Raw genomic sequence first — 22,931 nt, 5'->3', positions numbered from 1 at the left:
TTAGCCAACTAATCCCTTGAATGTCCCAGTTAGAGTGCGCCTCTCATCGGCGATCACTCTTATCCTTTTCCTATTGGTCCGACAAGCCCGGTACCAGACTCTAAATAATACAACGTTTATAGATCATAGGGTGTCCGTGTGGCGTGAGGGTTAACACATAGGAAGCTTCTCAAGAAACTTCATCATTAAGTTTGTAGGATCTCTTTTTGACTCAAGCACCTTACCCTCCATGCATAGGAAGCTTCTCAAGCACCTTCCTCATTAAATATGACAAGTACCTCAAGTACCTTAGTCATCAAGCATGACAAGAACCTTAGGTGGAGTTCCCGCCTCAAGCTCACTAGCTTGCCTAAGGTCAAAGGAAAGTTTAGGTCGGGTTCCCACCTCAAGCTCAGCCCTAGCTTGCCTAAGGTCAAAGGTAAGTTTAGGTCGGGTTCATACCTCAAGCTCATCCCTAGCTTGCCTAAGGTCAAAGGACTTTTAACACTATCCATTGGAGGTCTTTAATGAAGTTAACCCTAAGGTCTTTTAAGCTCCATTAGTTAACCTTGCTCTTTGACATACCATCTCTCATTTGGGCCCCTTTACCATTGGCCCCGTGTTGAGATAGATCTGTAAGCACATGTCTATATTCTAACCCTTGTTCCCGTTTATTATCCCACATTAAATGATCAGTTTAATATGAGAAAATCATTTGGGTTGGTTAGATATTAGATTTAATGACATTACCTCTCTTTTGAAATCATTGTCGTCCTCGACTATGAGGTAAAAGAGATAAAGCCATAGTCATTAGTCAATTTGTCTTAGCGGGTAGAGGATCCCTTTTTACCCTAGGACATCATTCCAAGATGGATAACTAATCCATTTGGTGCTTGGGAGACATAGCTGTTGCAAGCATGTCTGCTCTTTGGTGCTTGGGAGACATAGCTGCCCGCAAGCATGTCTGCTCTTTAGTCCATTTCATCCTCCCAAGTAGAGTGACAAATTCTACATGGTGTTTGAGAGACTTCGTCATCCCAAACATGATTCTTAGTATGCATACTAATTAAATTTGTGCACAATAAAGAGAGAATTAGTCTTATAAAACAAAAACATTGATCATTTAAAAGAAACATGTACATTTGCTTACTCTAATGTAGTATTGTAAGCGTTGACAAGGTTCATACTATCCTTAAGCTGGATTCCTTGCATCCATCTAGCATCTTCAAAAGGAAAGTTTTTGAACTTAATAAGATACCGTCGGATAATCTTACCATGTCATAGTACCTTGTCTTCATGCCGAAGGATAGCTTCGGGTTGTAGCACCTCTTCTCAGTCTTCGATTTCGGGAGGGTCTTCAATAATTGGTTCATTTGGAGGCTCTCCTTTGTAGGGCTTAAGTAAGCTCACATGAAAAGCATTTTGTATGAGCCAATGGCTAGGTAACTTGAGTTGATAAGCCACCTCATTGATTGGCTTCAAAATTTGAAAAGGGCCATAGTATCTTTTTGCTAGTTTAGCATAATATTTTTGATGACCCGTAGGATTTTTGCCCGTTGTTTGCCTCAATCAAGCCTTAGGAAATTTAAGTAAGCCCCATTCATTTTCTTTGAACGTCAAGGCCCTTTTGTGCTTGTCAGTAGCAGCTTTTTGCCTTAGTTGGGAGATGGATATAGCCTCTTTAATCTTTTGAAAAGATGCTTGCAGGTCACGGCTATACTCATCAGTAGCGAAGATCTTCCCATGTACTTTAAGTAGGAAGGGACTTTTAGGTCTTCCCTATATAATTTCAAAAGGCGCTTTTCCTGTAGAAGTATGGATAGTATATTATACGCATACTCTACAAGAGGTAAGTACTTTTCCCATTGTGAGCATTGATCTACTTCTGTAACATAGGTCTTTAGTAGATCAAGAATCGTAAGATTAGCTATCTCACTTTGGCCATCCATTTGTGGGTGATAGGGAGAAGAGAAATTCAATCTTGTACCTAGATTTTTGAAGAGACCTTTCCAGAAATTACTGGTCATTTTAGGATCTCTATTTGACACGATGGATGTTGGCAATCCATGGTGTTTGAAAATATGTGATATTAATAGAGTTGCCATTTGGTGTGCCTTAATAGTCTTCTTGATAGGGACAAAGTGTGCTTGCTTGCTAAACCTGTCGACGATTGTCCATATTCCCGTATTCCCACAGATAGACTTGGGTAATCCAAAGATAAAATCCATGGATATACTCTCCCATGGTGAATTAGGAATTGGCAATGGCTGGAGTAATCCAGGTTGCTTCCCTCTATCGTACTTGGTCTTTTGGCATACCACACATTTTGAAAAATACTCTTGTATGTCCACTTTCATGGTAGGCCAATAAAAGTATGTCTCTACTCCTCGAAGAGTAGGTTGAATGCCTCTATGTCCCGCATAGAGAGGAGCATGGGATTCATACATGACTTTCTCACGAAGGGAGTGGGTAACACATAGCATGTTGCCATGGAGAAGATAACCATCCTGCAAGGTGAATGGTTCCTCTTTCTTCCCCAAAGCAAGGGTTGACATTATATCTTTAAAGTCAGGGTTAGTAGCAGACTCATCTATCATAGAAGATAGATCATTGTGAGTTTCTATTGACACAGCATTAACTTTTGGTCGTCGTGAAAGTGCATCAACCACTTGATTCTGCTTACCAGCAATGTGAGCAATGTGGAAATTAAATTGCGAAAGAGAATTTGCCCACCTCATTTGTTTGTCGGAAAGCTTTGTTGCGTCATGAAGTACTTGAGACTTTGATGGTCTGTTCGTAAAATAAATGGAGTCCCCAATAGATAGTGCTTCCATGTGTCTAGGACACATAGAACAGCTAACAGCTCTTTCTCATAAATGCCTAAGACCCATTCATCTGTGTTGAGCCTTCGGCTCTCATATGCTATGGCATGCCCTTCTTGAAGCAAGACTGCTCCAAGGCAATCACCACAAGAATCACATTGGACCTCAAATGGATTTGAGAGGTCTGGAAGCATAAGGACTGGTTGGGAGGTAAGCTTATCTTTGATCTTGCCAAAAGCATTTTGCTCCTTAGTAGTCCATGAATACTTAACGTTTTTCTTTGTTAAGTGTTAACCCTCACGGCTCACGGACACCATATCACCTACGACGGACGTTGTACTATTTACTTGGTAGAGTCAGGTACCGGGCTTGTCGGTCCAATAGGAAAAGGGTAAGAGTGATCGCCGATGAGAGGCGCACTCTAACTGGAACATTCAAGGGATTAGTTGGCTAAGCATGGGCGCCCAAGTGTGAATGGGGTGAGCTCATATAAAAGTCAACTAAACCTAAAATTCACACACTCTCTCATTTGTGCAATTGAAGAGTGCTCTTGCTCCATCTCCATCTTCTTCTTTATCATCTCCTTGTGTGTGTGTGTGTATGCGTGAGAGAGAGAGAGAGAGAGTGCGATCGAGCATTGTGGCGGCACGACGGCGGCGAGGCGGTTGAGCGCGGCGTAGCGGCGTCTCCCTCTTCTTCGCGGTGAGGAATCCTCCACGACAGGAAGCGTAGAGTGGTGAGTGACACACCAACGCCATCTTTGAGCTTACTAGTTTAGGCTTGTTCTGTGCTTGGAGCCATTTGTGGCTCGCACACGGTGTATCGGCAAGTTCCTTGCATTGACACGTGCGACATACGCGCATATTTTTGGCGCTGCTGCCGGGGAATGCCATACACTAAGCTTGAATGGCACTCTGTGATTCTTTTGTAGTGCAATTTCAATTGTAGGAAAGGTAAGGAAGGAGGGTGTGTGTGTTGAGAAAAAGGATTTTGTGTTACTACTGTGTATTTTTTTTAAAATAGAGTTTTCAAAGGTACTGTGTTTTTTCTCTGTGTAAGGTGTTAGTATTAAGGTTGTTAGTTCTGTGTAATGTAATCTACAGTAAGTAGGAAGTAGATCTGTGAGAGCTAATAGAGTGTGTTAGTGTGTAACAGTAGGTGTATTAGTTGGAAGTAGGTAGGTAGAGTGTGTGTGTGCTCTCGCGTAGGCCGCGGCGACCTTATCTTTTTTTAGAAAAAAAAATTTAAAAAAATATTTTTTTTAAAATAAAAAATATAAAAGTAGGACCGGGATCGGAAATATCTCCCAGATCCAAGCCCAAGCTCACGCTCAGGCTTAAACATCTATCGCCCTTTAAAATTACGAATTTTAGCTTCACACGTAGCTAAAAATTGACTTTTTTGAGGACCAATGGAGCTTCAGGTGACCGAACGTTGTGTTGTAAAGCACACCGCGACCCTCTGAGTGATACGCTCGTTTTGAGCTATCACACTTTAATAAAAAAAAAAATCAAACATTAAAAAACATTAAAAACGTAAAAAACACGAGCGAAAACGGACGCTTAAAAAAGTAAGCGGTTAACCTTCGAGGTTATTTGCCGACGCTTGTAGGGTGCCAAAGGCACATGCATCTGCGATCTGGTCGTGTGCTAGAGACGGAGCAACTACAGAGAATTTCTACTTACGCGAGTTCTCAATATCCACCTACTTTAGGTTCTGGACCCTCGGCGGGGACCCAAGGTAGTACAAACCAAGACCCGAACATAGCGGCTAGTGACTCTTCCTCTGACTACGACGTCATGGAGGGTTCCCAATGCCTAATCCCGATAGCTCAAGCCAAGACATGCATGCCATGGGCCCGCGGTCCGGGCCGAGCATGCTTAGCCGCTTGAAGGAAACCTTTAGTAGAGCCACTCGCTTCGAACATGGAGCTAATGATGTAAATGAGGACGGTGGGGAAGTAAATTCTCCATTCGTGACCAACGTAGACCCTATGCCCTTAGAGAATGTACATGTGAATACTTCATTCACTGCACCTCTTGACTCTTCATCGTTATTTCCCTCCGAGGTAATATTACCCGATGGTAGAAGCCTTGCCGAAGTGCAAGAGGTTGAGCGATATATCATTGCGGCTAGGGAAAAGGAAGTCAAGAGCTTACGCAAGGCGGAGCAACGAAGAGAGTTAAAAGCGAAAGCCCCTATGTCAATATCCTTGCTAGGAGAGCAATCGAGTGCTCCTGACTTAGCAACCGCTAAGGGCCAACCCCTAGAAAGCAACATTGCATCTAGCTCAAAGGACACCCCTAGCACCTCAATCCTAGATGGAGTGTTCTTAAATGAGAACTGGGAATACGAACTACAAACAAAAACTCTGACCGATCTATACACAGGTCACACCTATCACGTGGGTTGGTTAGATGTCCTACAATCCACAATGGGTGCTACTAGTGTGGAGGATCAACAACAAAGAGTTTGTGAGGTCATCCATAGGGTCATTGAGCTAGAGAGACAGAACAAGGGGATCAACATGCCTTCAATAGGTCTCATGAGATTCTTGGATACAGGAAAGGCTAAACAACTGACCTTATCGCAAATGGAGACTCCCTCGGTAAGTCCGATGGATCCTCCATATGTTGTTTCGCCAGGGGTCTCAATGCAATCTGAGCCCACAAGTGATAGCTTCACCTTTCCAAGTCTAGCTCATCTTTCCCTTGATGACACTACGGCTACCATGCCTACCCCAATGATGGGCATGCCGAGAAACACGCCATGGACCTCATTTGTTAGTAAAGCACCGCTACATGGTAGCTCAATGCCTGCAACAGTACCTACAAGTGTGTACTAATCGTATGCACCTATGGGTCATCGTACTCATGTAGTCCCTACTCCTCCCATTGTTTCAACAACCTATGCTCCAGAACCACAACACCCTATTTCTTATTTCCATGGGACTATACCGGCTAGCATTAACATGTCACATCCGATGTCTGCTATGCCTAGGGCCACACATATGAACTTTGGGCCGCCACATGGCACAACATCGTACCCAACGTGGAACCCAAGGGCTTCCTATGCACCAAGCCCAATGCCAATACCTACTCCACATGTAGTCTCTGGAACACCTTCACCCACGGTGCCTCCTCACTTAGGTGACTTGGCAACATTTGCTCAAGCTATTGGTCGATCTATTGCTGAGAATATGCGTAACACGCCTGATAGAGACCCTAGAAGTAAGGCAGTACAAATAGCCAAGCTCACACAAAAATTTAGTGGAGACGGGGATGTGAGAAAGCATATCGAAGTGTTTGAACAAATATGCGATTCTCTAGGAGAACACAATGACCTGCATAAGAGTAATGCTTTAAGCCTAACCTTAAGTGGAAAGGCAGGGGATTGGTATAGAACCTTAAGGGTGGAAGAAAAAACGATTTACCCTACTCTTAGGAGACTGTTCTTGAAAGAATACATACGAGAGGGAGTACTTTGGGATGTAGCCTCTCAGGTCCAGAAAGCCCAACGAGAGGAAGGAGAGTCGGTGAGAGACTTTATTAGTCGCTTGAAGCATTTGAATTCTCGTTGTAATCCAAATGAGCGCTTCAATAATAATCAATTGCTTGATAGATTCATTAGGGGATTACGACATGAGAATATCTACAATGGCCTAGTCATTAGAGGTATCACCACTTGGGAAGTAGTCACCACCAATGCGATCCAATTGGAGGATAATTTAATGATTCAAGGAGAAAGAGTGTCTGTTGAGTCTAAATCTATTAGCTCGCAAGCATCGGGGCATCAATCAATGACCCTAAAACCTATTGCTAAGGAGCCAAAGATATCTGAGATGACTTTAGCAGATCTCACCAAGGCTATTCAAGAGAGTCTTAGAGACAATCGTGCTCCACAAAACAATCATATGTATCCAAGAAGGGAGCAACAATGGTGCTCAGTATGCTATGGACCGGATAGTACCAGTGAATGCCCTACTTTTAGAGTAAAATTCAATGGGAATTGCAATGCCTGTGGAAGGTATGGTCATCAAGCTAAGGATTGCATAGTATTTAAGCGCACGATGGCCAATAGACCAACCTTAGCACGGATAGACACACCTCGAGTGCCTGCATTGATGCCGGCCCCACCTCTTGAACAAACAGCACAACACATGGTCCCTAGGGCCCAAAATGTTGTTCAATCAACACCTTTACCACCTCTAGTGCTAGGACTGCAACCACCACATCCGAGAATCTCTGTGAATCAAGTGGGTTATGAGTCATCTATTGCTTGTTTGGAAGGCTGTGAGGAAGATATAGATCCTAATATTGCCTATGGGCTAGATGTGCTTGAAGAAAGTCCACAATATTACATGGAGGACTATTGGGGACAAGTAAAACCTGTATATCAAGTAGCTGCTCTTGTAGCAAGAGGCCAAAATATCCATTACACTGCTAAGAGACCACCTCTTCAATGCTATGAGTGTGGAGGTCCACATCGTGTAGCCGAGTGTCCTATTAGGCTACAAAGGAACGCCACACTAATGCAAACTAATCAAGCGAGCACGTCTACAATGCCGATACTCATGTGTAATCGATGTGGCATAGCTCATTTGATCGCCCGGTGTCCAAATAATCCAAATGCACCGAAGATCACACCGTGAAACTTGATTGAAGTTATCGAGGAGCCATCACAAAGTACACCTGTGGTACCAGTAAACGTACTCACATGATTGATGCTCCAAAAACAAAATTATATTCTTGAGGAAAGAGACACATCATCAATTGCCCAATCTCAGAAAAAGAAGAAAACACGAAGGAAGAGATCGCAAAAAGCAGCGAAGTCAAACCCCAGTTCAAAGACCAAAATAGGGACTGGTGACGACCCCTTATATATGAACGACACTGAAGAGGATTCTGATTCAGGTGAAACTATGGAGACCAAAACGACCACTATGATAGAAACCAACAAGGAAGATCTTCATGAGCCACAATGGCCAGGATCCAAGAAGAAGATAGGAACTTATCCAAACCCTACAGAGGAGATTGAGCGAGTCAAGCAATTAAGGAGTTTGGTAGAAGATACCCAAAGTGGTCTAGAACCAGCATCTAGGCAGATCCAGATTACAGACACCGTGTTCCCTACACAACAACAACCTCACCAAGTCCATAGACCCTTAGCCATACCTAGTGTCATCCAAGAAGAAAGTGACTTAAAGTCATGGGAAAGTGGGCGTACTCACTTCTTGATGGAAAGAATGTTTACAGAGGGACTACCTGATCCTATCGAAGAAATGGAGATCCCATCTTCCCCTCATCAAGGGGCTGAAGTCCAAAAGGTGCCATTAAACATTGCCAAATTGATGGATTTCATGTCTTCAGAAGTTAGAACCACCATCATGTCCAAACTATATAAAGACCCTGAGCTAGTCTCAGCTCTTCGAGCCTTCCTCAATGGAGAACTAAAGTTTGGGCTACCACAATTTGCACAGATGGATGGAGCTGGGGAGATGCCAATAGAGGAGGAACACTTAGATCCACAACCCAACCTAGATGAGAACCTTGTTATAGAAATACCTGTTAACAAGTTCGGACAACACTTTGAGGGTGATGAATCCAATGCGACCATACCAATCACTACTAAGGGATTAACTGTGAAGGGAATCCTTGATGGTGGCACTGGGGTTAGCATTGTGACTAAAAATTCATGGGAACTATGGGAAGACCTCACCTTGCGACCACAACCATAATAGTGAAGATGGCCAATGGGTCTATTGTTAAACCTATTGGGATGCTAGAAGATCTCAAGATCAAGGTCTTTGGACATAAAATAAGGATTACCTTCATTGTTATGGATTTCTCAAAACACACTATGGCATTGGAGATGATCTTAGGACGTCCTTTCATGAGGGAAGCAAAAATGGTGCATGATTGGTCTAAAAACCATGTCTACCTACAGTTCCAAGATTCTGTCATTCGAGTGGATCTTGTGACGGGTCGAGCACATCCTCTAGGAAACAAGTTTATAATTGATCATAGATCTGACACCACAGTTCACTCGGTCCCATTGCAGTATTGTTACACATGTAAAGCGGACACTGATGTTGGGGAAGATTCTCCTTATATGGATGTACTACCTAGGTGACTGAGTCGGACAATGTGGACTGGGTCCACCTAGCAGCAACCATAGACACTTGGGGAAATAGGGAGACGACCTGGCAACACCTGAGGGGGATGAAATGCCCGTACCCTTAAATATGCTACAAGCAATGCATATGGCTTCTGACAAGACTCATCCTCATATAACATAGAAAACATACAAGTGGGTCCCTAAAGCTTCTTTAGTGACCATAGCTAGTGCTAAAAAAACAGAAGCCTTGTAAGAAACGTACCACTCGCTCCAAGAAAAGTAAGAAAATGTGGCGTTGGATTCCTAAACGACTATTGGAAGCCCAAAGCTACTATCAAGGAAATGATCAAATCTGGGTGTCAGAATGTAGATTGTGTTCTTACATGTCACCTGATCCATGTGAGCCCAATCCCAACAAAAGTCAAAACATTGACCCAGACCTACACATTTACATCTGGTACACTGAAATAGAAACCTATGTCATAAAACACCTTTGATCCTCATCACTCGAGTGATGGAGGGTAGGTAGGATTAGTACGATAGGAGTGTTTCTGTTTTAGAGTTGAGTGATTAGCAAAGTTCTTTCTTCCCATTGATGTGCCTCCTAGAGGTATTCTTTGTGTGTACAGGAACGTGTTGCTGTTGTTAGGATTTGGACCTTCATGGAATCTTTCTCTCGTTCACACTTCAAATCAAGCACGACCATCAACACAAACAGATGTTTCTTGTCCATTAGCATTGTCCCTTATCTTTTTGCATCCATGTTTTTTCACTTTAATTGTGATTGGTAGCATAATATTCAACACATTTGCTTAGTATCAAACATTTAATTCAATGTAATTTTTTGTCATAATCACTTGTCTAGGTTAAAAATCGAGTAGTCCGACTAAGCTAGTTTGACCAAGGTAGGTGTTAGAGATCTTCTCTTGATACCATGGGGAATGCCTTCCTAATAATCAATGATTACTTAGGTTCTTAATCCGATTTAGGCAGCATTGTGTGAAATGTACTAGGGCTTTCTAGTGGGCTTAGTCCCTATTGACCTTTAGCTTAAGTATTATAAAGCGAGTTTACTAGTGTGATGAGCCCGTGGAGGGTAACAATGTTATATGACCCCCTAAAAGTTACAAAATTAAAATGCTGAAAACGAACAAACAAAAACAAATCAAAGTGCCACAATGTAAAATCTTAAGCTGGAAGAGAAATCTCAGCTTGATTTGGTACTTCACTCACATGTATCGCCTATGGTACTAGAGCCCTAGAGATTCCCAGTGTGGGCACTTTTCCTTGAAAAGCAAAAAACCCAAGGCATACAAAATAAGCACACACATCAAAATTGAAACAATGTGAAAAGACTTTGGGGGGTCAAAGAAAAGGTAATCAATCAGGCGATGATTTCATGAGAAATTCCTTTTATCGTAGCTTAACTACAAGGCCTTCTAGGTATAGTCTCTAATCAGCCCTCGAACATGAAATACTTGGCTCTCGCGATTAAACAACTTAATTGACCAGAGAAAATTGAGAAGCTTACCCATGGTATTAATAGTCGATCTCTAGTGCCTTTCGACCGTTAAATTAGCGACCCCAGACTTGTTTAATTTTTTACCTTTACATCTGTTTATACATTTGATTATATTGCAATTTAATCTTTATTGCTAACAAATGGTTTAAAATTCTGTTACCAATCACATTGTCTGCCTACAACTGCATATGCTTTTTAATTGCTTATGAGAATGCAATTACTGTGCCAATGTTGTTTGATTTTGCAGTGACCGAAGGAGGCTAAGGACATTCATCTCAGATGCTCTTTCACCTCGACGAACGAGCTTCAACTCAATAGCTTCCGAGGACGGAATCTACATCAGGAAGGGGGGCATGTTAACCCTCACGACTCATAGACACCATATCACCTACGACGGACGTTGTATTATTTACTTGGTAGAGTCAGGTACCGGGCTTGTCGGTCCAATAGGAAAAGGATAAGAGTGATCGCCGATGAGAGGTGCACTCTAACTGGAACATTCAAGGGATTAGTTGGCTAAGCATGGGCGCCCAAGTGTGAATGGGGTGAGCTCATATAAAAGTCAACTAAACCTAAAATTCACTCATTCTCTTATTTGTGCAATTGAAGAGTGCTCTTGCTCCATCTCCATCTTCTTCTTCTTCATCTCCTTGTGTGTGTGTGTGTGTGTGTGTGAGAGAGAGAGAGAGAGAGAGAGAGAGAGAGAGAGAGAGAGAGAGAGAGAGAGTGCGATCGAGCATTGCGGCGGCATGATGGCGGCGAGGTGGTTGAGTGCGGCGTAGCGGCATCTCCCTCTTCTTGGTGGCGAGGAATCCTCCACGACAAGAAGCGTAGAGCGGTGAGTGACACACCAACGCCATCTTTGAGCTTACTAGTTTAGGCTTGTTGTGTGCTTGGAGCCATTTGTGGCTTGCACACGGTGTATCAGCAAGTTCCTTGCATTGACACGTGCGACATACGTGCACATTAAGTCATATAATGGTCCTGCTATTTGAGAGAATTTTGCTATGAAGTGTCTATAGTATGCACACATACCAATAAAGCTTCTTAGATCATGTAGATTTCTTGGATTAGGCCATGCTTTTATTACCTCCAACTTTGATGGATCCATACGGATACCATCTCGAGAGATAATATGACCTAAGTATTGAATCTCTTGAAGGAAAAATTTGCCTTTCTTTTGATTGAGAAATAGCTTATTTCCCTTAATGCTTGAAGAATCACTTGGAGATGTTGCTTGTGTTCCTCCAAGGAATTGGAGTAGATGATGATATCATCAAAGAACACTCCAATGAATTTACGATAAGATCTAAAAATTTTCTCCATCAATCGATCGAATGTAGCTGGTGTGTTAGTCAAGCCAAAAGGCATGACTAGATATTCATAAAGGCCAAACGTTGTACAAAACGCGTTTTTTAGGATGTCTTCATTTACTATCCTTATTTGATGGTAGCCACTTTTAAGGTCAATCCTACTGAAGTAGATAGAGCCTTGTAGCTTATCAAACATATCTTCTACCCGAGGTACGGGAAATCTATTTTTGATAGTGATATGGTTTAGTGCGCGATAGTCCACACACATGCGGTATGTACCATCTTTCTTTTGCACTAAAAGGACTCGAGAACAAAAGAGAGAGGAGCTAGGCCTCACCATCCCTTTGTCTACCAATTCTTGTACTTGCCTCATGATCTCCTCTTGTTGAGCTTGTGAAACTCGATAAGGATGTTTATTAGGCGGTGAGCTTCCTGATAGGAGCTCAATTTGATGGTCATCATCCCCTCGTTTTGGAGGTAAGTCCATAGGGATATCATCGATGAACACATCTTGGAATCCTTTTAGAAAGTTAGACAAGTCTAACTCTTCTTGATTCCTACCATTCCCCTTTGATGAAACATTAGGACCTTTTAGGATTCTTTGACAAAAATCATGTACGCAGAAACTGAGCTTTTCATTGATTTATCAAGAGCAAGAGGATTTACAAGTGGTATAGTACGACCAGACTCATTAGCATCTATATACATATTCTTTCCCCTGTAGGTGAAGTAGATTCTCCTTTCAAGGAACTTCATGTTGGCAACCATGCGGTTGAACCATGGTACCCCTAGGATAGTATCCTCACGTTGGAGAGGAGAGATAAAGAAGTCTTCTTTGTTGACATATCTTTGGACATGAAGCCTCAACTTCCCAATCAAGGGAGTAACGGAGGCTTGTTGTCCCTTGAAAGCGGCATCGGCAGTTACAGCATCTCCTATCTCAAAAGCTTGAATGCCCAACTTGGTGGCCAACTCCATTGATATGAAGCTGTGAGTAGAACCAGGGTCAAACAAGATGAAGGCATCATGCTCCCTTACCTTTCCCCAAGCATAGAAGAGAGGTGATCCTTTACAATTAGCATCCTCTTTTGGAGCTTCAACAGTGGAAGCTCTAGGAGTCTCATTGCAAGCATTTCTTTTGGGGCAAGAATGATAACCATGTCCTTGCTCCCCACACTTAAACATTTGTGATCCTTGTGAAAAGTTTCAAGCTCTTCAGGAGAAAGTTTATTTTTACCTTTGTAAACTCCTTTCTCCTTGGACCGATTGTTGTTATTGTTGTTGGAATGCCCTTGGGAAAAAATTTGGGCATTAATTTTTCTCTTTGCATCATTTTTGTCTTTATTTTCCATGGGCTTGACATTCCGTCTCACCCCTTATTGGAAATTGATGCGTGAAGCAACCATGGCATGGTGGATTAATTCACTGATAGAACTAAGCCGTTGAGAGTTGACATACTCAGCCATCTCTTCAGGGAATCTCGCACAAAATTGTTGCTTTTGCTCAGCAAAGTCTATCTTTCAAAAAACAGTAGCCTTGAGATGTAAATCCCAAAACTTGTCCACATATTTCTGAATAGACTCATGAGAAAGAAGCCTCAAACTTAGCCATTCAGTGAGCACTTTGTCCTTTGCATCGCTTGCAAGGAATTGCTTCATGATGGAAACTCGTTTTCCATGTCTTTTGGGCTTTGCCATTGCCACGAAGGCTAGCCCACCATTGACGAGCCAATTTTTGGAAGTGCATAACTACATGGCGTAGCTTGGAGGACTCCGTGAAGCCCTCGTCTCCAAAGGCCGCATCAAATTGTTGGATGAAGGCCAATACTTTGTCGGTAGCACCAAAAGTGCTATCATAAGTGACAAAAGAGATACTCTTTCCTCCCTCTTTGAACTTCTTTAGCTTTTGTGACCTTCGCCATGAAGGGTAAGATTTGCGATGTCCTCCCCTCTTGTATTCTCTAGGAGAATAGCCATAACTTTCATCGGTAGAGGAGGAAGGTGAGGAAGAAGGAGAAGAGGGTGACCTCTTTCTTGCCCTTTTCTTCCTTGGTTTCCTCTCTTCCCTTTTGGAGTGACGAGGAGAAGGACTATGGGTTAACCGTTTCCTCTTGGGAGGAGTTGGCGATCATTTAGTCTGCCTTCTTTGTGGAGCCACATCTTCGGAAGAATTTAGGGATTCATTTCTTTCTTAATCTTTGGATTCCTCCTCTCGTATGGAAGAGAGTCTTCTTTTGGGGGTCTCATCAAGAGGCATCTTAAGCTCTCTCTCCTCTTGGAGAGGAAAGGAAATCCCATAAGCACGAAGTTGTTGAGTAACTTCGGCTTGCAAAGCGGGGTTGCCCATAGCTTGTTGCAACCTAGTGACAAGATAATTAACAAACATGGGGGCATCATCATTAGCACCTTCATGTGCAAAATCAAAGCTATCAATGTTCATTCTACTCTCTTGGTTTTTGTTAGCCATGTTAATTAAACTTATGTGTTACTTAGTGTATGCTTTGGCAATTCAAAACCTTAGTTGCTACTCCTCTTAGCCTTTGAAAATAGGCACTTAAGTATCTACACCCACGGCTCGAAGTGGTTAATTATAGAGAGTAGTGGAGTGGGTCTAACATAGTAAAGTGGCCCAGCAATAGTTCCTTTCTGACTACTTATGGCTCAATAATGGTAAATCCATAGGCAAGTCTAAAAAGACTCCATTATTAAGACCAAACCTCCCGAGGTGTGCACAATATCCCACATAGTGGGCTCAGCAAAACCGATAATAGATCTTAGTCCCACTTACCCTATTATAATTAACAAAAACAACCATTAATAGGCTACTTAAGGACCTCTCTTCTTAAGCAAGAAAAGAGAAACCAGATGCTCTGATACCGATGTAATGGAAATGGCCTATGAACTTTGAAAATGGCGGAATTAGGAAATTAGGTGAAGCACTTTTGAGAGATTACTTTGTGAGCATAGCAGGTGAACTTAATTGATGGTAGCAACATAAACATGGTACTTAGTTAACTTGTCATGAACAATACTTTTGCAAGAGAGAGAGTTTAGAGAACGTGACAATAGTTGAGGACCGGATTCATACGCAGCAGGTCCCCCCTTCAATAGGCATTTGTATTATAGTTTCTCCCATCAAGAGAGACTTGATACAATATAATATTTGTGTTCCTTGTGACCTAGGTGATGCAATGAATATGGAAGCTTCATGCATCACAAGCATAACATAAACGTTGTAGATAGCATTAACTATCCCAAGCCTCAGTCCCAAGTCCTCAAACACCTTTGAAAGTGGAGAGAGCTAGCGGGGAATGAGGATAGGGAAGAGGAAGAAGAAACATTCCATAGGAGAAAGAAATAGTTCCTCACTTATCATTACTCTTCTTGCTAGCATACATAACAACATAGTAATGAAGACGGAGAATATGGCAAGCTTAAGCATTGAAGCATGGCTCTTGGTTGGATTTGCATTCCATAGCCAAGAGTGTTGGTGTAGGCTCTCACTTCTCACAAGCTTGGAGAAGGAGGTGGAGCTCCTCAACTTTTTCCAAGTGAGAATGGTTCCACAAAATGAGTGTGTGTGTGGTGTATATCCCCTTAGCACCCCCCTTGCTTGCCTGGGGTGAGTTGTTGCTTTTCCACATGAAGATGGGATGTCATGTTGAAGAATTTATGACTGCAAATATGCACGCTAGGATTTCTTTATGTCGAGGTGGTTGAGCGTGCACACCAAGTAAACTACCCTCTCGAAGGCGCACCACAACTGAAACCCCTGGTATACAATGTTTGCATTTTCTACACTCAAGGTGCATGGTCCTACGTGCAAAGGCAAGTCCCGCGGTTCCTTGAGTGAGAAAACGTCCTTGGGCAACTCGCTACAACACACTCAAACACTAGAGAGAGAGAGAGAGAGAAAAAAAAAATATATATTCAAAGATTGGCGGATTAGTGCAAAATCACAAAGCTCTGATACCAATGTCAAGTGCAGTGGGATTGAAATGGTGAAGATCTAGGTTTTACAACACTTCCACAAATATTTACTTCTTTCCTTGCATCTGTAATGGAAATGACCTATGAACGTTGAGAGTAGCGAAATTAGGAAATTAGGTGAAGCACTTTTGTGAGATTACTTTGTGAGCATAGTGGGTGAACTTAATTGATGGTAGCAACATAAACATGGTACTTAGTTAACTTAGCATGAACAATACTTTTGCAAAAGAGAGAGAGTTTAGAGAACATGACAATAGTTGAGGACCGGATTCATACGGAGCCGGTCCCCCCTCCAGTAGGCTTTTGTATTATAGTTTCTCCCATCAAGAGAGACTTGGTACAATACAATCTTTGTGTTCCTTGTGACCTAGGTGATGCAATGAAGATGGAAAGCTTCATGCATCACAAATAACATAAAAATCATTAACTATCCCAAGCCTCAGTCCCAAGGTCTCAAACACCTTCGAAGGTGGAGAGAGCTAGCGGGGAAGGAGGATAGGGAAGAGGAAGAAAAAACATTCCATAAGAGAAAGAAATAGTTCCTCACTTATCATTAATCTTCTTGCTAGCATACATAATAGCATAGTAATGAAGATGGAGAAGATGGCAAGCTTAAGCATTGAAGCATGGCTCTTGGTTGGATTTGCATTCCATAACCAAGAGTGTTGGTGTAGGCTCTCACTTCTCACAAGCTTGGAGAAGGAGGTGGAGTTCCAACTTCACCAAGTGAGAATGGCTCCACAAAATGAGTGTGTGTGGTGTATATCCCCCTAGCACCCCCCTTACTTGCTTGGGGTGAGTTGTAACTTTTCTACATGTTGCATGCTCATGGACCCCTCTCCCTCTATCCAATCATATATAGCATGCATTCAAGTACATGGGTAGTCTTTTGACAAGTGTCCTCCTTACCCCTTAGAGAGAGAGAGAGCTTGAAAATATCTAAATATTTGCTGGACGACACTAGAAGCTCATTGGACCCCTCTTTAGCCCAACCAATAGCATTCAAGCACACCATGTGGTTAAGCATAGGGAGAGTCTGACATGTGTCCCATGTGCCCTTTGGGTGAGTGGAAAGTTAAGTCAAAAGATTCCCCTAACTTTGGGACTTTCATGCATAGGAAGCTTCTCAAGCACCTTCTTCATTAAGTTTGTAGGGTCTCTTTTTGACTCAAGCACCTTATCCCCCATGTATGGGAAGCTTCTCAAGCACCTTCCTCATTAAGTTTGTAGGGTCTCTTTTTGACTCAAGAACCTTACCCCCATTAAGTATGACAAGCACCTCAAGTACCTTAGTCATCAAGCATGACAAGCACCTCAAGCACCTTAGTCATTAAGCACGACAGGCACTTCAAGCTTAGGTCGGGTTTCCACCTCAAGCTCAGCCCTAGGTCAAAGGGCTTTTAACACTAACCATTGGAGGTCTTAATGAAGCTAACCCTAAGGTCGTTTAAGCTCCATTAGATGCACATTTCTCTTTGATAGACTATCTCCTTTTGGACCCTTATTGAGATGTAACCATCTCTCCTCTTGGTCCCCTGCTGAGGTAAGTCTAGAAGCACTTATTGCACATTGCTCTTTGATAGACCATCTCCTTTTGGGCCCCTATTCAGATGCAACCATCTCTCCTTTTGGTCCCGTGTTGAGATAGGTCTAGAAGCACATGTTCTACTTGGTGTTTGGGAGACGTCGTCACCACAAACATGATTTTAAGCATGCATACTTCTTAAATTTGTGCACAATAAAAAGAGAACTAGTCTTATAAGACAAAAACATTTTTCATTTAAAACGATTTTCATATGCTTACTCTAGTGCAACATTGTAAGCATTGACAAGGTTCATATTATCCTTAAGCTAGGTTCCTTGCATCCATTTAGCATCTTTAAAAGGATAATTATTTAACTTAATAAGATATCGTCAGATAATCTTACCGTTTCTTAATACCTTGTCTTCGTGTAATAGGATGGATTCAGATTGTAGTACTTCTTCTTGATCTTCGATTTTTGGAGGGTCTGGAACTATTGCTCCTTTTGATGACGCTCCTTTTGTAAGGCTTACGTAGGCTCTCATGGAAAACATGGTGCATGAGCCAATGGTTGGGACAACTTTAATTGATAAGCCATCTCATTGATTGGCTTAAGAATTTAAAAAGGACCATAGTATCTTTTTGCTAGTTTAGCATAATACTCTTGGTGGCCCATAGGATTATTGCCCGTAGTATGCCTTAGACAAGCCTTGAGAAACTTTAGCAAGACCCAATCATTTTCCTTAAAGCCTAAGGCTCTTGTGTGCTTATTAGTAGCAGCCCTTTTTGCCTTTGCTTTGAGATGGATGTAACCTCTTTAATCTTTGGACAAGATTCTTGTAAGTCTTGGCTATATTCATCAGCGGTGAATATCTTCCCATGTATTTTAAGTAGTAAGGGACTTTTGGATCTTGCCTCTTTAACCTCGAAAGGTGCTTTTCCCCATAGAAGTATGTACAATGTCATTGTATGCATACTCCATAAGAGGTAGGTACTTCTCTCATTGAGAACGTTGATCCACTTCCATGACATAGGCTTTTAGTAGATCAAGAATTGTTAGATTAGTTATTTCACTTTGCTCATCCGTTTGTGGATGATAGGGTGAAAGAGAAATTTAATCCACTTCCTAGATTCTCAAAGAGACCCTTCTAGAAATTACTGGTCATTCTAGGATCTTTGTCCGACACTATGGGTGTTGGAAATCCATGATGCTTTAAAATTTGAGATCTGAACAAGGTTGCCATTTGATGTGCCTTGATAGTCTTTTTGACAGGCATAGAGTGTGTTTTCTTGTTAAGCCAATCGATTGAAACAATCCAAGTTGCTTCCCTCGATCAAATTTCAACTTTTGGTATATCACACATTTTGAAACATACTCTTGTATGTTTACTTTTCATGGTAGACCAACAGAAATACATTTCTACTCCTCAAAGAGTAGGCTATGGAATTCCTCTTTGCCCCGCATAAGGATTCATACATGACTTTCTTATTGTATGGGTGATTAACACATAGCCTATTGCCGTTTGGAAGATGACCATCCTTCAAGGTGAATGGTTCTTTTTTCTTTCCTATTGTAAACGCTGTAATTACGTACTTAAAGTCTCGGTCAATAGCATACTCATCTATTATAAAAGATAGATCATTGTGAGTTGCTATAGACACCACATTTTTACCCTTGGATGTTGTGAAATTGCATCGACCACTTGTTGTGCTTGTTAGCAATGTGAGCAATATGAAATATAAATTGAAAAAGAAAATTTTCCCACCTCATTTGTTTGTTGGAGAGCTCGGTTTGCGTCATGAAGTTCTTGAGGCTTTGTGATCCATTCGTAGGATGAGTGGAGTCCCCAAGAGATACTGTTTCCATGTGTTTAGGGAATACAAAATAGCTAGTAGCTCTTTTTCGTATTTGCCCAATACTCACTTATCGAAGTTAAGTCTTTGACTCTCATATGCTATGGCATGCCCTTCTTGAAGCAAAATAGCTCCAAGGCAATTCGCACAAGCATCACATTGGACCTCAAATGGCTTTGAGAGATCTAGTGGTGTGAGCACACTTGAGAGATAAGATTCTCCCTAAGCTTCTTGCACTTTTGCAATCCATGAATACTTAACATTCTTTTTGTTAATTCATGTAATGGGCTTGCTACTAGTGAGAATTTTTTTAATGAAGCATCTATAGTATGCACATATACCTATGAAGCTTCATACCTCCTGTAGATTCCTTGGATTAGGCCATCTTTTTATTACCTCTAACTTTGTCGCATCTATACGGGTGCCATCTTCAGAGATAATGTGACCTAAGTATTGAATCTCTTGTAGGAAAAGTTTACTTTTTTAATATATTAATGAAAAGCTTATTCTCTCTCACAACTTGAAAGATTACCTGGAGGTGTCGCTTGTACTCCTCAAGAGAATTTGAATGGCCTGAAGATTTTTGTCCAGCATGAGTTTGAATGCGTGGGAGCATTTGTCAGGCCAAAACTTGAAATTTATTAAATAGATCTTCTACGCGCGGCACGAGAAATCTATTTTTGATAGTAATCTTATTTAGTGCTCTATAGTCGACACACATGTGATATGTGTCATCTTTCTTTTGCACTAAAAGCAATGGTGAAAAAAATGGAGAGGAGCTAGACATCACAATCCCTTTTTCCACCAATTCATGCACTTGCCTCATGATCTCCCTCTTATTGAGCTTGTGAAACTCGATAAGGAGGCTTGTTAGGCAGTGAGCTTCCTGGTAGGAGCTCAATTGCATGGTCATCATCCCTCATTTTAGAGGTAGCTCACTAGGGATGTCATCAATTAAAACATCTTGGGATCCATTTAGGAAATTAGACAACTCTAATTCCTCTTGATTCCCTTTATTGCAAGGATATGGTGGCAAGATAATTAACAAACACGGGGGCATCATCATTAGCACCTTCATGTGCAAAATCAATATAGCCTTGCACGGTCAGACAAGGGGTCATTATTCCACTATGCTTTGAACCTCACAACTATGCATGGAGAATCTCAATCCATTGTTATGGTGCTCTGACCTTAACAATTACTCTCCCCTTATGCCCTAACCCCGTGACGAAGGTGCGCACAGATGTGAAACACACAGGCAGAGGAGAGCTAGCCAGAGAGAGAGAGATAGAGAGAGAGAGAGAGAGATAGAGATAGAGAGAGAGAGAGAGAGAGAGAGAGAGAGAGAGAGAGAGAGAGAGCCTGTCTTTGTAACATCCAATGGCGCCCAAGTGGATGGGGATGCGGTAGGTAACAACAGACGCAAAGCTTTGGAGGTTGCTGAGAGCACGATTGTGAGAGGTGGTTGAGAGCAAGATCGCAAAAAGGAGAAGTCAAGGGCGATGGCAACGTGACAGTAATAGACTCAAAGCTTTGGAGGTCACTGAGAGAAAGATCAAGAGAGGTGGTAAACGCAAGGCCGATCTGTTACTCCTATTTGGCGATGGTGATGCCGAACCCTAACTCCAAAAGGACACGTGGGTTGGCCATCACACAAGGACAACTAGTGTAAATGCAATAAATGGACTCATATTCTCATGCAGTACGGTCCACCAAACGTCATGAAAATAGAAATGATGCTCATTAAGGAGGCGCATGGTCCAAATTTTAGAGGTAGGTAACCCGCCTTAGAGCGTCGGCCTGCTCCTTGGCTCGCATTTTAACTCTACCCCTGTCCCAGCTGAGCCTTCGTGCTGTGTGCAAATAGTAAAAGGACAAGTATTCCCGCCCACTTGTCGCATGCTCTTCTGCGTGGATTTGTCGACGCAAATCTCTCTCTACACAGTGCTCACGTATCCTATCATTCTTTTCTACATTTCAAATTTGAAAGGTCAGTACCAAGCGAATAGGGGTGGTAGAACTGTGTTTTGGGTTCTCATTTGCTTGGTACTGACCATATTCCTTGCAGTTGTGTTTTTGTTGTGCTATTTGTAGATCTTTTATTCTTTTCTGTAGTTCAAATTTGCAAGGTCAGTGCCAAGCGAATAGGGGTGTCATTAATGTATTTGATGCTCTGGTTCGCTTGATAGACTATAATATTTGTAGATGTGTTTCACGGGTGGATTCCCTTATGTGAAAGTAACATTCGTTCACATAATGTGGTTGTTTCTTCGCTATGTTGTTTGTAGAGATGGCTCGTGGAAAGGCCGTACCTAGAAGGGCGACAAGTGAGTCCTTGCATGCTCAAGCAAGAAGACGCCGATATACAAGGCGCACAGATGCGTCCTATAGGAGCTGCGTAGGATCGAAAGGCACATGCAACCGGCCATTCCAAGGCTTCCCTTTTAGTGAGCGGTGCAAGAGATATGCGAGAATTAAAGAGTGGACATGCCATGGGCCAATAGTGCTCTTCTCTGCCTGTAGGAGATTACATAGGATTACCTCGTTGAATTTTTTAGTGATGGCTACATCCTGTCGGCCCATGCGCATTGTGTCACGATAATGCCCATGTATTTTGACACCCTCCGTAGGCTGCACTTTGCTACGATGGTTTGCTTCAACCAGTGCCAATCCAAGACAACAAGACAATGGATATTCTTAACATCCCCCCCCCCCCCCCCCATCCTCGTGCACGACATGCAAAGCCTTCAAAGGTTGAGATCAAAAGATGCACAAGATCACGGGGTCAAGAGGGAGGAGCCTGAGCATGTCACGGAGGAGCCTACACAGGTAGAGACAGAGCCCGAGCCCGCACAATAGAGACAGAGACCACCAGGAAGGAGCAACCTGGTTTAGAGCTTGAGCCAACGAGAGAGGAACCCGCAAAGGTAGAACCAGAGCCTAGGCAAGGAGGAAACAGAGGATCCCACAACCCTTTAGCCAGAGTCCACCAGGGAGAAGCCCGCCAATTCAGACCCTAAGTCGGTAAGAGAAGAGCCCAGTGAGGTAGGGCCAGAGTCTGCTCAAAAGAAGCAACAAGCAAGTAACTCTTCACAAGGGCCAACCAACGTAGAGCAACGACAAGCTAGCGAAGAGCAAGAACGTGTCCAAGAAGACTGGCATATTGTAGAGTAGATCAATGAAGAAAACAAAGAGGAACTACAAATTCTTGTCAATTCAGCACCTCTTCAAGCACATATTCCTCTTCCCAGACGATCAGAGGCGGCCTTCGTTATCAACTTTGATCGACAAGATTTTCTCTGGATGTGCAATTTCCCCAATGCCAATGCAACAGATGCAGTCGTCCATGCTACTATGTGGTAAATATAAGATTCACTATGTGATGTTGTTGGGGTCAGTACCAAGCGAATAGGGACCCTTAAAAATTTACAAGGTTGCTATTTGCTCGGTATTGACCTTAGTTTGAGGTCAGTACCAAGCGAACAGAGACACTTGGAAATCTTTAAGGCAACAAATCACTTGGTATTGACCCGGGTCAGAACCAAGCAATTAGGGACTTAGATGACCATTTCAAGATCCATATTTGCTTTGTTTTGACCTATCTCTATATATGCAGTAACCATTCTAAAGGATAGTTCTTTTTCATGTCAGGCATGCTATCTCGCTTCTTCCTGCGAATGTGTAGGACAAAATCTATGTAATAGATCCACTTATATCGCCTATGCTTCAGAACAATGGAATGTCATTTTTTACGCTACTGGGCTGATTTAGCAGAGTAAACTGGGATCTAGCGTGCTTTTTGGTCACTGCCTA

The sequence above is a fragment of the Adiantum capillus-veneris genome, chromosome 22 (assembly GCF_014529385.1).
Source record: "Adiantum capillus-veneris isolate H3 chromosome 22, ASM1452938v2, whole genome shotgun sequence".
NCBI lineage: Eukaryota > Viridiplantae > Streptophyta > Polypodiopsida > Polypodiales > Pteridaceae > Adiantum > Adiantum capillus-veneris.
This window is presented reverse-complemented; position numbering follows the sequence as displayed.